The following is a 12,071-nucleotide window of genomic DNA, read 5'->3' as shown; positions in this document are numbered from 1 at the left end:
ATGGGGACAGTTTGTAGGACAACTTTTGTGAGCACTAGTTGTCCTACTAAATTCAAAGACCTGTTTGTCCATTTCTAGATTTTGTCCTGGAGATTATTAGTCACAAGCTCCCAAAATTTCTTGCTTAGAGGTTTGTCTATTGGCGATACTCCCAAATATTTGGAGGGTAGCATATCCCTTTGAAAGCCTAGAATTCTAGATATATTTCTCTGAATAGCAATGTCAATATTAAAAAAAAAAATGTTTGATTTGGTAAGGCTTACCTCTGTGCCCACAACCATTGCAAAGTCTTTCAGGATTTGTTTGTAGGCTAGAGCTTCCTTGACCGTGGGTGTACCTTGCAGCATGGTATCGTCCACAAATTGTTGATGGGTCAAAGCATCTCCATTCATGGTGAGTTTGAGACCCTGGATTTTTCCTTCTGCTTTGGTAGATTTGATAGCATTTCCTAGCCCTTCCATCATGAGAATAAAGAGGAAGGGTGAGAGTGGATCTCCTTGTCTGAGTCCTCTTGAAGTTTTAAAGGTTTTGGATGGTGAACCGTTTAAAAGGATTGAAAAACTGGAGGTAGTTACAAGGGCCATTACCCATCGTACCCAGTTATGGTCAAAGCCATATGCTATAAGAACTTTCCTGATGTAAGCCCAACTTAGCTTATCATAAGCCTTTTCTAGGTCTAGTTGCATAATCATTCTTGCTTGCCTATTGCTCTTAAGTGAGTGAACCACCTCGTGAGCTTGAATGATGTTGTTGAGAATTTTCCTGCCTTCCACATATCCAGTTTGCTCCTCAGACATGAGAGTTGGAAGAAGGGGCTTAAGCTTGTTGGCAATTATTTTGGAAATAATTTTGTACACCACATTGCATAATGCTATTGGTCTAAATCTGTCTGGTGTCATAGCATTATCCTGCTTTGGAATCAAGGATATGAAAGAGGTATTGAGCGCCTTCAAAACAGTTTTGTTTTTCCTTGAATCCTCCACCACATCGAGGATATTGTGCTTGATTGTTCCCCAACATGCTTTAAAGAAGTCAACATTAAAACCATCCGGACCTGGTGCTTTCCCATTTTGCATCTCTTTGATGACTTCGTTGACCTCCTTTTCATTCACTGGCCTGTTTAGATTATAATTGTCTTCTCTTGTCACAAGCTTAGGAATGTGCTTTGTAAAGTCATTGATGAATTGTGATTTGTCTAAGAGAGGTTCCTCAACTATGCCTTGGAAATGTTGAACCAGAGCAACTTCTATTTCTTTGTAGGTATTGAGTTGATTTCCTTGAGAATATTTGATTTTTGAAATCCTGTTATGAAACCTGTGATCCATGGTAGATTTGTGAAAAAACCTTGTATTCCATTCTCCTTCTTTTAACCATTGTACCCTTGATTTCTATTTCCAGAATATCTCCTCTTGCTTGCATAATCCTGCCCATTCCTATTGATGATAGTCAGCTTTATCCTTTCTTTCCTCATTAAAGCCATCTGTGATGAGGATCTGGTTGGTTTCTTATAGCTTTCGTTAAAAAACTTTTTTGGCTTCAAAAATGTTGCCAAACTCATTCTTATTCCAATCTTTAAGCCTGAGTTTGATGTGTTTCAACCTTTTATGCAGGAGGAACATTTTAGTGCCCTGAACTTGCATATCCTCTGTCCACCACTCTTTAATATTGCGGATAAAGTCAGGATGGGTAAGCCAAATGTTTTCAAACCTGAAAGGTTTGTTTCTTGGAGTTCCTATAAAGGACGCTTCAAGTTGAATAGGCCAATGATCGGAGCCACCAATAGGGAGTACCATAACTGACAAGTCAGGGCCTATAAGGATAAGATCCTTCGAGATAATAAATCTGTATAGTTTTGAGGCCACTTGAGACTCTCCTCCCCTTTTATTATTCCAGGTGAAGATACCATTACTTGTCTCTCTGTCTACTAGCCTCATGTTGTTTATAAAATTTTGAAATGCTATGGAATCTTTGCCTAGTGATCTGGTTCCACCTTTTTTTTCGAACAGGGACCTGATCATGTTAAAGTCCCCTCCCAAAATCCAGGGGATGCTCCAATGTCTGCCTCTTAATTCCTCCAGTGAAGTAAGAAGCGTGAGTTTGTCTTCAGGCTTTTGTGGACCATAAACATTTGTGATCAAATAAACTTCTTTTGTCCCCCAAAGGTTGGATAACCACTGATAGATAGTTCTTGGATGCTTCAACATCTAGGATTCCTAGTTTTTGAGGGTTCCAAAGTGTGAGAATTCCTCCTGTTGTTTTGTCTGCATTAAATTCTAGATATTCATATTTAATCAGCCATTTCCTGTGTATTTCTCCTATTTTTTCTATTGAACATTTTGTTTCCTAGATAAATATCATATCTGGTTTTTCTTCTTTCATTCTATTACTGAGATTTCTTTGTTTCCTTTTGCTTCCTAGACCCCTAATATTCCATGTTGTAAGCTTCATTAAGAAAGATTTGTAAATGAGTAACTAGTTAGGTCTTTCATCTTACCTAAGTTGATCATGATTTTTCCACATTCAATCAGCAACTCATTTTGTTTTTTCCTTCCTCTTTTCCTTCCTGGGTTCTTGGGAGCTTGTCCCCCTATTTCCTCCATAGTTTTAACCCCTCCATTATCCTGACTATCATAGTTTCTTTTGACCCCTGCACCCTTTGCCTGCACTCTCCAGAGGAAGAGCTGTTGTACTCTTTTAAATTCATCTTGAGGTAGTGAATCTAGTACTTTGGTTGTTCCTTCCTCCAAGAAATTTTCTAGATCGAGATGCTCCCTTTCCAGTATGTCCAGCAGTTCATGATCCTCCGTTCCCACTTTGCTTGGGGTCATCTCTTGGTCCCTATCAAGTTCCATAGTGCTTGGCTGATCCTCCCTTTTCTGGCTTTTATTAGGTCTATCCTCCATGCTGTCATCCTTTTCCTTCTCTACAGGATTGTCCTTCATTACTTCATCCGTTCTTTCATCCTCCTCTTCTTCTTCTAATATCTTGAACCTGTTATGACTAGGTTGTTTTTCCTCATAGATTTTTTTTTGGTTTTCCTTCCTCCTTTTTCTCCACCCCCCACCTTTGTAAAGCTTTCAGTTTCTTTACCTGAGGCTGCTTTGATATTGGTCTTCATTTTTCTTAAAGGGCAGTCTCTAAATATGTGCCCGTGTTCATGGCATTTGCGACATCTGAAGGGTACATGCTCATAGTCCACTGCCTGTACCCATTCTTCATCATATACTTCTAGAATTATTTCATCCGGCAAAGCCCCAGAAAGGTCCATTTCCACGCATATTCTGGCAAAGGAAATATATTTTCGCGCAGAGTGGCCTTTGATATTTTTTAAAAATGCCCTAGTTTATTACCTATGGCTTTTAATGATTTTGGCAGCCAATAATCTAGAGGTAGGGAATATAGTCTTACCCATACTGGCACCGAAGTAAATGTTTCTCGCTCCAGAACAAAGTTCATAACCCATGGCCTCATATAGAGGCCTGCAACCACATAGAAGTAAGGTCCTCCTTCAAACACCCTGTCTTTATCCACTAGGTTTGTAAACACAACTGTGAAGAAACCCTTGGATCCAAGGTGAAGATCTATTTCTCCCTTAGGTTTCCAATGGTTCTTTATCCACACATGTAGGGCTTTCTCCAATGGCCAAAACCCCATGAATTTACATATCATTGCATAAGTCACCATGTGCTCTCGGTGCGCCTGTAGCGCTGGATCACTTAACACCACTCAGGGTGTGATGGATGCCTTAGGTTTACATGGTCCTATCCAACTGCTGGGGTCAGCTTTCTGACTGTCTACTCCTATATGCTTCTCTTTTTTGCCTTCCTCCTGCGCTTCTGCCTGCCTCTGTGCTTTGTTGTTTTCCTATTTTCCTCTTTCTGTACCCCTGGATTCCGCTTCCATGGGATTCTTGAAGTGGTTTGATACAAAATGACTGTAGGAGCGATTGGAGCTCCCCCCTTCTCGCCCTTCCATGGTTCCCAACACTGCAATCCTGCTGCAAACCCTAGTTCCGCGCATTTTTCCTCCTCCGCTCCCCTGTTTGAATCAATCACAGGAAAAAATATATTAGAAAAGAGGTTTGATCTCCTATTTTTTTTAGAGCACTTACATAATCCCCTGTTGGGTTTTCGAAGTCACCTTAATGTTTTTAGAACTCATCCAAAACCATTTTCATTACCAACTCCCTTTCATATATGCTCATGCCATTTGAATGGATAGCCGGAGAGCACATTCTCTAATGCTTTGTTTAAGCGTGGACACTTTCCTACTTCAACATAGGTTCATGGGAAATTTAGAAACAACAAATCACGAGAACTAACATACTATTGGAGTGGTCAAGTTCAAATGGAATGACGTGCAACAATCTGCTAAATTTCCAATTGATTTTCGTATACTTCTCAGATAATTCCTTTAGAAGCCACTAACCATTCCCATTGTTTACTTGCTTTTGTATCTACTTCAGTCCATCTGAATGTGTAGACACAACATATTATCTATTATTTTATTTAAATGTGGCAGTGGTTCTGCTTCAATGGGAGCTAATTCTGGGGAATTTTGAATCCAAAAATTAGAGAACTACCATACTATCCCAGTTGAAAACATCAAATGGAAAGATCCACACATATTTGCCAAAATCCCATCTTAGTTTATAGGTGAGTTGATTTCTTTATGGGAAAGGAAACACCTTTTAGACAATTCCTTTAGCTAAGTTGTTGAAGTCACTAGAAATTTGCACGTAATTTGATCAACATCCAATCTGAAAACTTGGACAATTACAAAATCTTTCTTTTTATTGGGAATATCCCCTCATTTGACCATTTTTCTTGAACTCAAATGATGTTTTCCAAAATTAGTATGTACACATGAGCTTGAAGCTAATGAAAAATTATAGAACACTACTATTATTGATATATGAGTTAGTTTCATTAATTCATAATTTCATATGGAGGTTTTTTTTTACCGAAATGAATTCCTTAATGGTTCTTTTGTCATGGTTTCAACATGTTACTATTATAATAGCGTAGTTCTTTTATTAATGATTTTTTCCATGAAATTTGTTAATCCATTTTTTTGAATTTCTCTATCTCTCTTACTTACTTTTCCTAAATACCTAGGGATGTTAACTACACAATCATGCCTACCTAACTCTCTCTTTCTTTATGCTTGTCGACTTTTCATTTTAAACACCGAACAATAGAGATGGACCCCTGGTTTCAATAATTACCTAAATGAGATGACCCTACGGGGTTGTATGTACAAAACCATAGTGACACAACACGTATCTTGACGAAACCACAATTCATACAACACCCCACATAAAACACCACACATAGTAGACACACAATAAGAAACACTAATGACCACCAATTGTTGATCATTGATAGATGGTCCCAATTGCCAATGACTGTCGAAAACTGATAAACAATCATTGTTATACTCGTTAGACTATTTCCATGATTTTACTTTTTCGATCAATTTTTGTTGAGTAGTTAAGGTAAATTTAATATAAATGTCAAGTTATAGGTGGTTGGTGGTTTATTGGAATGAATGAATAATCAATGCCTTCAACTGTGTAGATGTTTCTTCACCATGTAAACTGTTACAATGGTATGTTGCAATTGTCAATGTAAATCGATGATATATACAAGAAATTATAATATAGATTAAAATTTTGGCCACCAAGATATGTAAACCTTATACGGTTGAGGGGGGAAAATAGTTTGTTGCTAGTGTGAGTACAATTCAAAATGTTTCTTTACAATTTCAAAGATGATGTTTTGAGATGAAATATTGGAGATATTGAACATCATCAATTGCACTGCACTAGAGTTTCCCATCAAAGTTGCAGAATTTACACCAAAAGTTATGAATAATTGGGAGGTGATGTCTGACTCTTTTTCATCTAACACTGACGATGCCTTAAACTTGTGAGGTTGTGATGCAAATTTAGATTTCGAATGATATCCATTATATTGTTCATGAATTGATATTATTTTATTTAGTTTATCTCATCTATTACTTGTATTTTGTCAAAATCTATCACATATTTGCTGTTGGAACTTGAATGATCATCTTTGAAGATTAAGAGGCAATTTATGTTGGATAATGTAAGTGATTTCCTTTTATCTTCTAGCTTTAAATGACATTTTGTTTACTAATTTTTATCTTCAATGATTTGATTTTTCTTTTTTTTCCAGAGAAAAAAAACAAGATTTATTTGATTTTTCTTTATGCCTCACTGTGTTTCTTGTTCAACTACTAATCATAAATTGCAGCCACTATGCAACTACTAATCATAAATAACTGGAATAAAAAATGTAATAATTAAATGATTAAAAAACCAAATAATTGTAATATCAGGTGACAGGTGGAATATCAGGGTGATTCAGGTGAATGGTGAAACAGGTTTAGCAGAGGTGAAGCATTGTGCTTGGGCCAAGCTGAACGACAAGGCATGATAGGTTTGGAAGAACGTGAAGGGAAGCTCTTGCTTACCTTATACAAGTTGAAGCGGATGAAAGAAGAGAATCCCCAAATTCGAGAGAAACTTGAAGTCTTGGAAAAGAATGTTGAAGATAAACTTTTCCAACTTGGTTGGACAATGGAGCAGGATGAAGTTGCAGATTGTGATAACAAGCAAGAAGAAGCCGTGATGATTGAGGATGTTGCAGATGTGACAACAATGGAGGATGAACTTGAGATTGATCAAGTTGGACCAGGATCGTGTAGTTTGCAGATATGGACGGATGAGGATACTCACATGGAGGAGCCTCATGATGATGATGTAAGTACTATTGATACTTGTGTTTCACTTGAGCATTTGGTAGATGAACCGTATGCAGGGAAGAGCAAAGTCAGTTTATTGATGCAGGGGAGCATCTTACCATGGATGTCTATGATGAGACCTTGTAAGGAGAAGCAAGGATTGTTGACTGTTGTAGGACTTGTTGGGGTTGTTTGTGACCTTATGGAAGAAGGTACAAAGGCCCATGACAAGGGAGGAATATGATGATCATTGTGGAGGACTGGGTCATGCTTTAGCCACATGGAGAATTGGCTAAGTGCCCGACATGACTCATGGATATATTGGAGGAGGGTACACACTTGAGGTATGATGATACTTGGGTGGAATTCTCATGGCCGAGACCAAGAGCAAGTCTTGGTGGAACCTTTAGTGGGGGAGCTATGATGAAGGGACTCATGTGATGATGATATGGTTGGGTGACTGAGTTCACTAGACCAAAGATTGCAGACTTGGATGGGGATGACCAATTGTTGTGATGGGCCTACTTGGTTGGACAACATGGACAACTTAGTCATGGACATCAGGTTGGAGACATGGAGCATGGCAGTCTTATGCAGGGACATTATGCAAGAGAACTTGTAGAGGTGTCACTTATGGGCATCCAATGAGGAGTGCCAAGGCAGGGATGTTTTGCAGGTGGATTTGCTGGTGTGACATGGAAACTTATTACTTATGAGCCAATGGAGAGGTTGTGCACTTATGTCCAACAAGGCCATGGACTTGGATGGAGTTATGAGTAGACTATGGAGCATTCCTACTACATGGAAAGCTGAGGCATCTTACAGAGACCTTTGGGCCGAGACTTGTATGCTTGCTGGATGTTGGTTGGAGATGACACATGGAGCTCATGATGACATGAGACTGTTGTGACTTTCACGGAGACTTCATATAGGGTGGATTTGGAGGATCTGATGCATTGAGGAGCTGAGGTCAGAGACTTTGACACAGAATGGGATGCATACTTTTGAGTACATGTATGGGTGTGGCTTGGAAGAGTGACTTGATGTGGAGGATCGATATGAGACACTTTGGACTGATGGAGTTACAACACTGATGATGCCTTGGTGGCAACACTTGGGCATGGGTTGAGCCGAGACTTAACCACTTTTGACACATGGGAGCTGATTGATCTATGATCATGGGCAGCACAAGGATAGATGAGACAGGTGTATGCTTGTTTCTATGGCAGACTTGAGGGATGGCACATTACAGATATGATGGAGGTGACTTCATGGACCTAGATGTGGCACATTGAGAGTCGGAGTTTGATGAGATGATCTCTTCATTTTGAGGAGATGGATGTTTTGTAGATGGATGATGATGTTGGGATAGATGCGGCTGATTTCATGTAGCACATTGACACCAAACATCATGGACAACATGTTGCAGATGAGATGAGGACTATTTCATGGACCTGAGCATGGCTTACACTTATATGGAGATGGATTCTTGATTGAGTTGAGGATGTGACGGGATGTTTTGAGAAACAACTGATGATGGCATGAGGATGTGCATTCTCATGGTTTGAGCGTGATAGTTGGACTGATCACCTGACTAGTTCAAACATGGGGGCCAACATATACAGAGATGTGTTAGCATTGTGTTGGAGTATCATGGCAGCAGTTCACACGAGGATGACACATGAAGAGGTCGACACGATATGTTGCAGGAAGCATGTAGCTTGAGATGGAGGGGTCAGCCTTCCACGATGTGGAGATTGTGACAAAGTGGTTGATGATCATGGATTGAGAGGATTTCTGATGTATGACATACCGATGAGGTGTATGCCTTGGTATGGATATCTTGGTGACAGATGGTTTTTGGGGTGAGATATTGTTGAGGACGACAATGATTTTAAGTGGGGGAGGATGTAAGGACCTACAGTTAAAAGTCATTACCACCAATTCGAAGTGCGACTTGGGTGAGCGCATGAGTTAACAAAACAACAGAACAAACACTTAGGCGCGTGCAAAAAGTGTTGAGCGAGTCATGTATATATATAGTGAATGAGTTGGGGCGTTCATGAAACGAAGTCGACAACGAAGAGTTGTAACTCGGGCAAAGGTTGGGAGAGGCCGACCAAATGAGTTAGTAAACGAAGGCGTCAGCCAGACACAAAATGAAGGTCGGCCAAGGGTGGCACGACCGCCCATGGTGGATATAGATAACGAAGGCATTGGAGCATTCAAGGCATTCGTTCAAGCGAATCATTCGCTCTACATCACAAGGAGAAGTGAGAAAGAAGTGTAGGAGGCCATAGCAAGGCGTAGTCTAATGCGCCCGCTCTTGGGCGATGCTACATGGCATTAGCACGCAAACTTGGATGTTGGTGAAGGTGCGGGTAAGGCAGGTGCCCGACGTTCGGTGAAGGATCATGGGTGGCGACTCGGGTGAGGTCGCTCGCCCATTGTGAAAGAAGAAACAAAGGGTGTTTTAGGTGACTCAGGTGGGTCGCCTGCCCGTCGTGCAAGACCAAATGCAGTGGTGGTGAACAGGGACATGGGTGAGGTCGCCCGCTCGTCTTACAAAGGTGTGAAGGGTGACTCAGGTAGGTCGCCCACTCGTCGAAACGAAGTTCAGTTGAGGAGTCGGTTGGCAGCTCGTGTGAGGGCGCACCTGCCTAGCTCGGGAAAGGAACTTTGGTTGACACACGAAGGTGTGGCATGTTGTAAAATTGGCTAAGTATGAAACTTGGTGTTTCCAAGTATACTTGTAAAGCATTGTAAACATTGTAAAGTTGTATAATATATTATTCAGGCAGACTCATTGTTCAAGGAGTTGCCCCTCCCTTTATACTGTGCAATTGCATTCTTCATGTATAATTGCTGATGATAATGAATGTGTATGGGTGTTCATTGGTATAAAGGAAACATAATAATACTTGGTTGCGAAAAACAAACTAAGTAGACTAATGGTTAGGCGTATTCCATGAATATAAGTATTGGTGAAAAGAAAGTGTTCGGTGGTGCCGCACCTCGCCAAGAGTGGTTGGAAGACTACCGCCGGCCTGGGGGCGTGACGGTATGGGTCGGAGGGCATGAATCGATTAGAGCTTGCCCAGGTCTCATCGATATATTCAAGAATGATGAGAGACTCATTCACAGGCTTGTCGTTGTGGATGAGGACAGGTACCATCTTGTTAATAGGATTCATTTGCAGCAGCAAGTTACTCTTGGGGTCGAGATTCTCTTCCTGGTATTCATATGTCACAACTTTCTCTTCCAATCCAATCAAAACACGCGTGTTGAAGGGGCTACACCAGAGTCTCAATACCTTCACTTGCTCCTCCCCTTGCCCCATTTTCACCATATAAAATTAAATTACTGAATCTTACAGGAAACAGACAGGTATGAATGAATGGCCAACCTTGCTTCGCACTTGACTGTTCCCTTACTCCACTATTTATACTTAAACATTTTGTATCTCGCCTCACAGGACAATGATCTCCCCTATCGTCCCTTTTGTAGAAGATTAATAATTGCAAATCATTGAAACCTTCAATCAAGTTGTTGTCAGGGTATGTAATAATTTAAAAGTATTGAGCACTTGGATAAGATTGTTTTTTGACCAGTCTCAAATCCCATTTTCCCTAGAAATGAAAATTTGATACCGTTAATATGTTTTTTTTATATTCTTATTTTAGGTAAATTTACAAATGTCAATTAATTTATTTGTTATTAATGTTAATAATGAAACATTTTATTGGGCAAATTGCTTTTGTTTGGTTAAGAGCTAGTCTTTCTAGGATGTAAGGAAACATGTTAATAGCCCAAGACTCAAATGTATTCAATAAGAGTGAAAGTTTGCCCCCTTAATGTTGGAATATCTAATTCCTACTTGTCTCTAGTTGTGATTCTCACTAAGTAAAGGACTCTGTTCCTAGTAGTTAGGATCCATTTCCTAGTTTGGTGTGTGGTTGAGAGATTTCCTCAACCAACATATTGTGTGTCCAAAATAGTCTCCCTATCTTGAGACAACATTCGTGTATATATGTAATCTTATTTTTAATGAATATAATATAGATATTGTGCATATTGATATTTTAAGTTGGTATCAGAGCCTTGAGGGCCTGGCCCCTTGTGGGCTTGGCCTCTCCTGGGCCGAGGAAATAAAAAGTTGGTGATTTTTTATTTGTCCATCGAATTATTAAAACAGAAGGCAGAGGAAACATATTTGAGTAGCTGGGATCTCCATCGTTGAGAGGAGAGCTTTGGCTTCACACCACAGATCCTCGAGACAATCTGGCTGTTTGATACAACTATTATAAACAACCTGCAGACCTAAAAAAATGTGTCCATGGCGTGAGGGTGGTTAAAAATATTCTCAAGACACGGTCCTTGCAGAGATTTACGTATGCAACAGCGAATGGTTCCTCATGTGAGTTTCACTTCATTGGGTAGGGGTTTCCAAATAACAGGAGGGACTATGCAGCCATTGCTCAGTTTTGTCGTGATCAGGTGAGGACAATTTGGAATTTCCATGGAGGATGTCATGTTGGCTCTGTGATTAACGAGAGATATCAGGTAAAAGGAATTGAAAATCTGAGAGTTGTTGATGGCTCAATGTTCAGAGACATGCTAGAAGCAAACCCACAAGCCACCACTATGATGCTGGGCAGATATGTGGGATTGAAGATTCTTGAAGAGCTGAAGAAATGAATCTTTACTCACTAGCATTGGCAGAAGCAATGTAACTCTGGTAAACAAGATACAGAGGGCCGACATCACGCTCGGTGACCATGGAGAAGAGAATGCTTCGCTGACTCTCTGAGATGCCCTTTCGTCCATAATCGTCGTGGGAGGACAGAGCTCCAGGAAATACTCTGTGCTGGAGAGCATAGTTGGAAGGGATTTTTTGTTTTACTGCGTGGATTAGGTATTGCTACTAGACGGCCGCTTGTCCTTCAACTTCACAAGACTGATGAAGGCAGCAGGGACTACGCCGAGTTCCTTCACCAACCCAGAAAGAAATACACCGACTTTGCACTGGAGAGTGGCTGGTTGTATTGGTAAATGTGCTCATCGTGCTGGTGAGCAAGATGCAGAGGAAGGGGCATTTGTTGCTGAGGAAAGAAACCAGCAACTGCGTTCTTCGTTTAAGGAGGAGAGCAATTTTGTGTTCGACTTGAAGGGAGAAGCATGGTTGTTTGTGCATACTTGGGTAAATGTTTTTTTTTGGTGAAGTATTTTGTTTTTTGAAATTAAATTGATATACATATTGAGATTAGCCACCTCAATATGAAGTTATTTTGTTAGAATTGGCT

Source organism: Pinus tabuliformis, chromosome 9, assembly GCF_031772625.1.
Source record: "Pinus tabuliformis cultivar Carrire ecotype Pingquan chromosome 9, CPIR1, whole genome shotgun sequence".
NCBI classification, from domain to species: domain Eukaryota; kingdom Viridiplantae; phylum Streptophyta; class Pinopsida; order Pinales; family Pinaceae; genus Pinus; species Pinus tabuliformis.
This window is presented reverse-complemented; position numbering follows the sequence as displayed.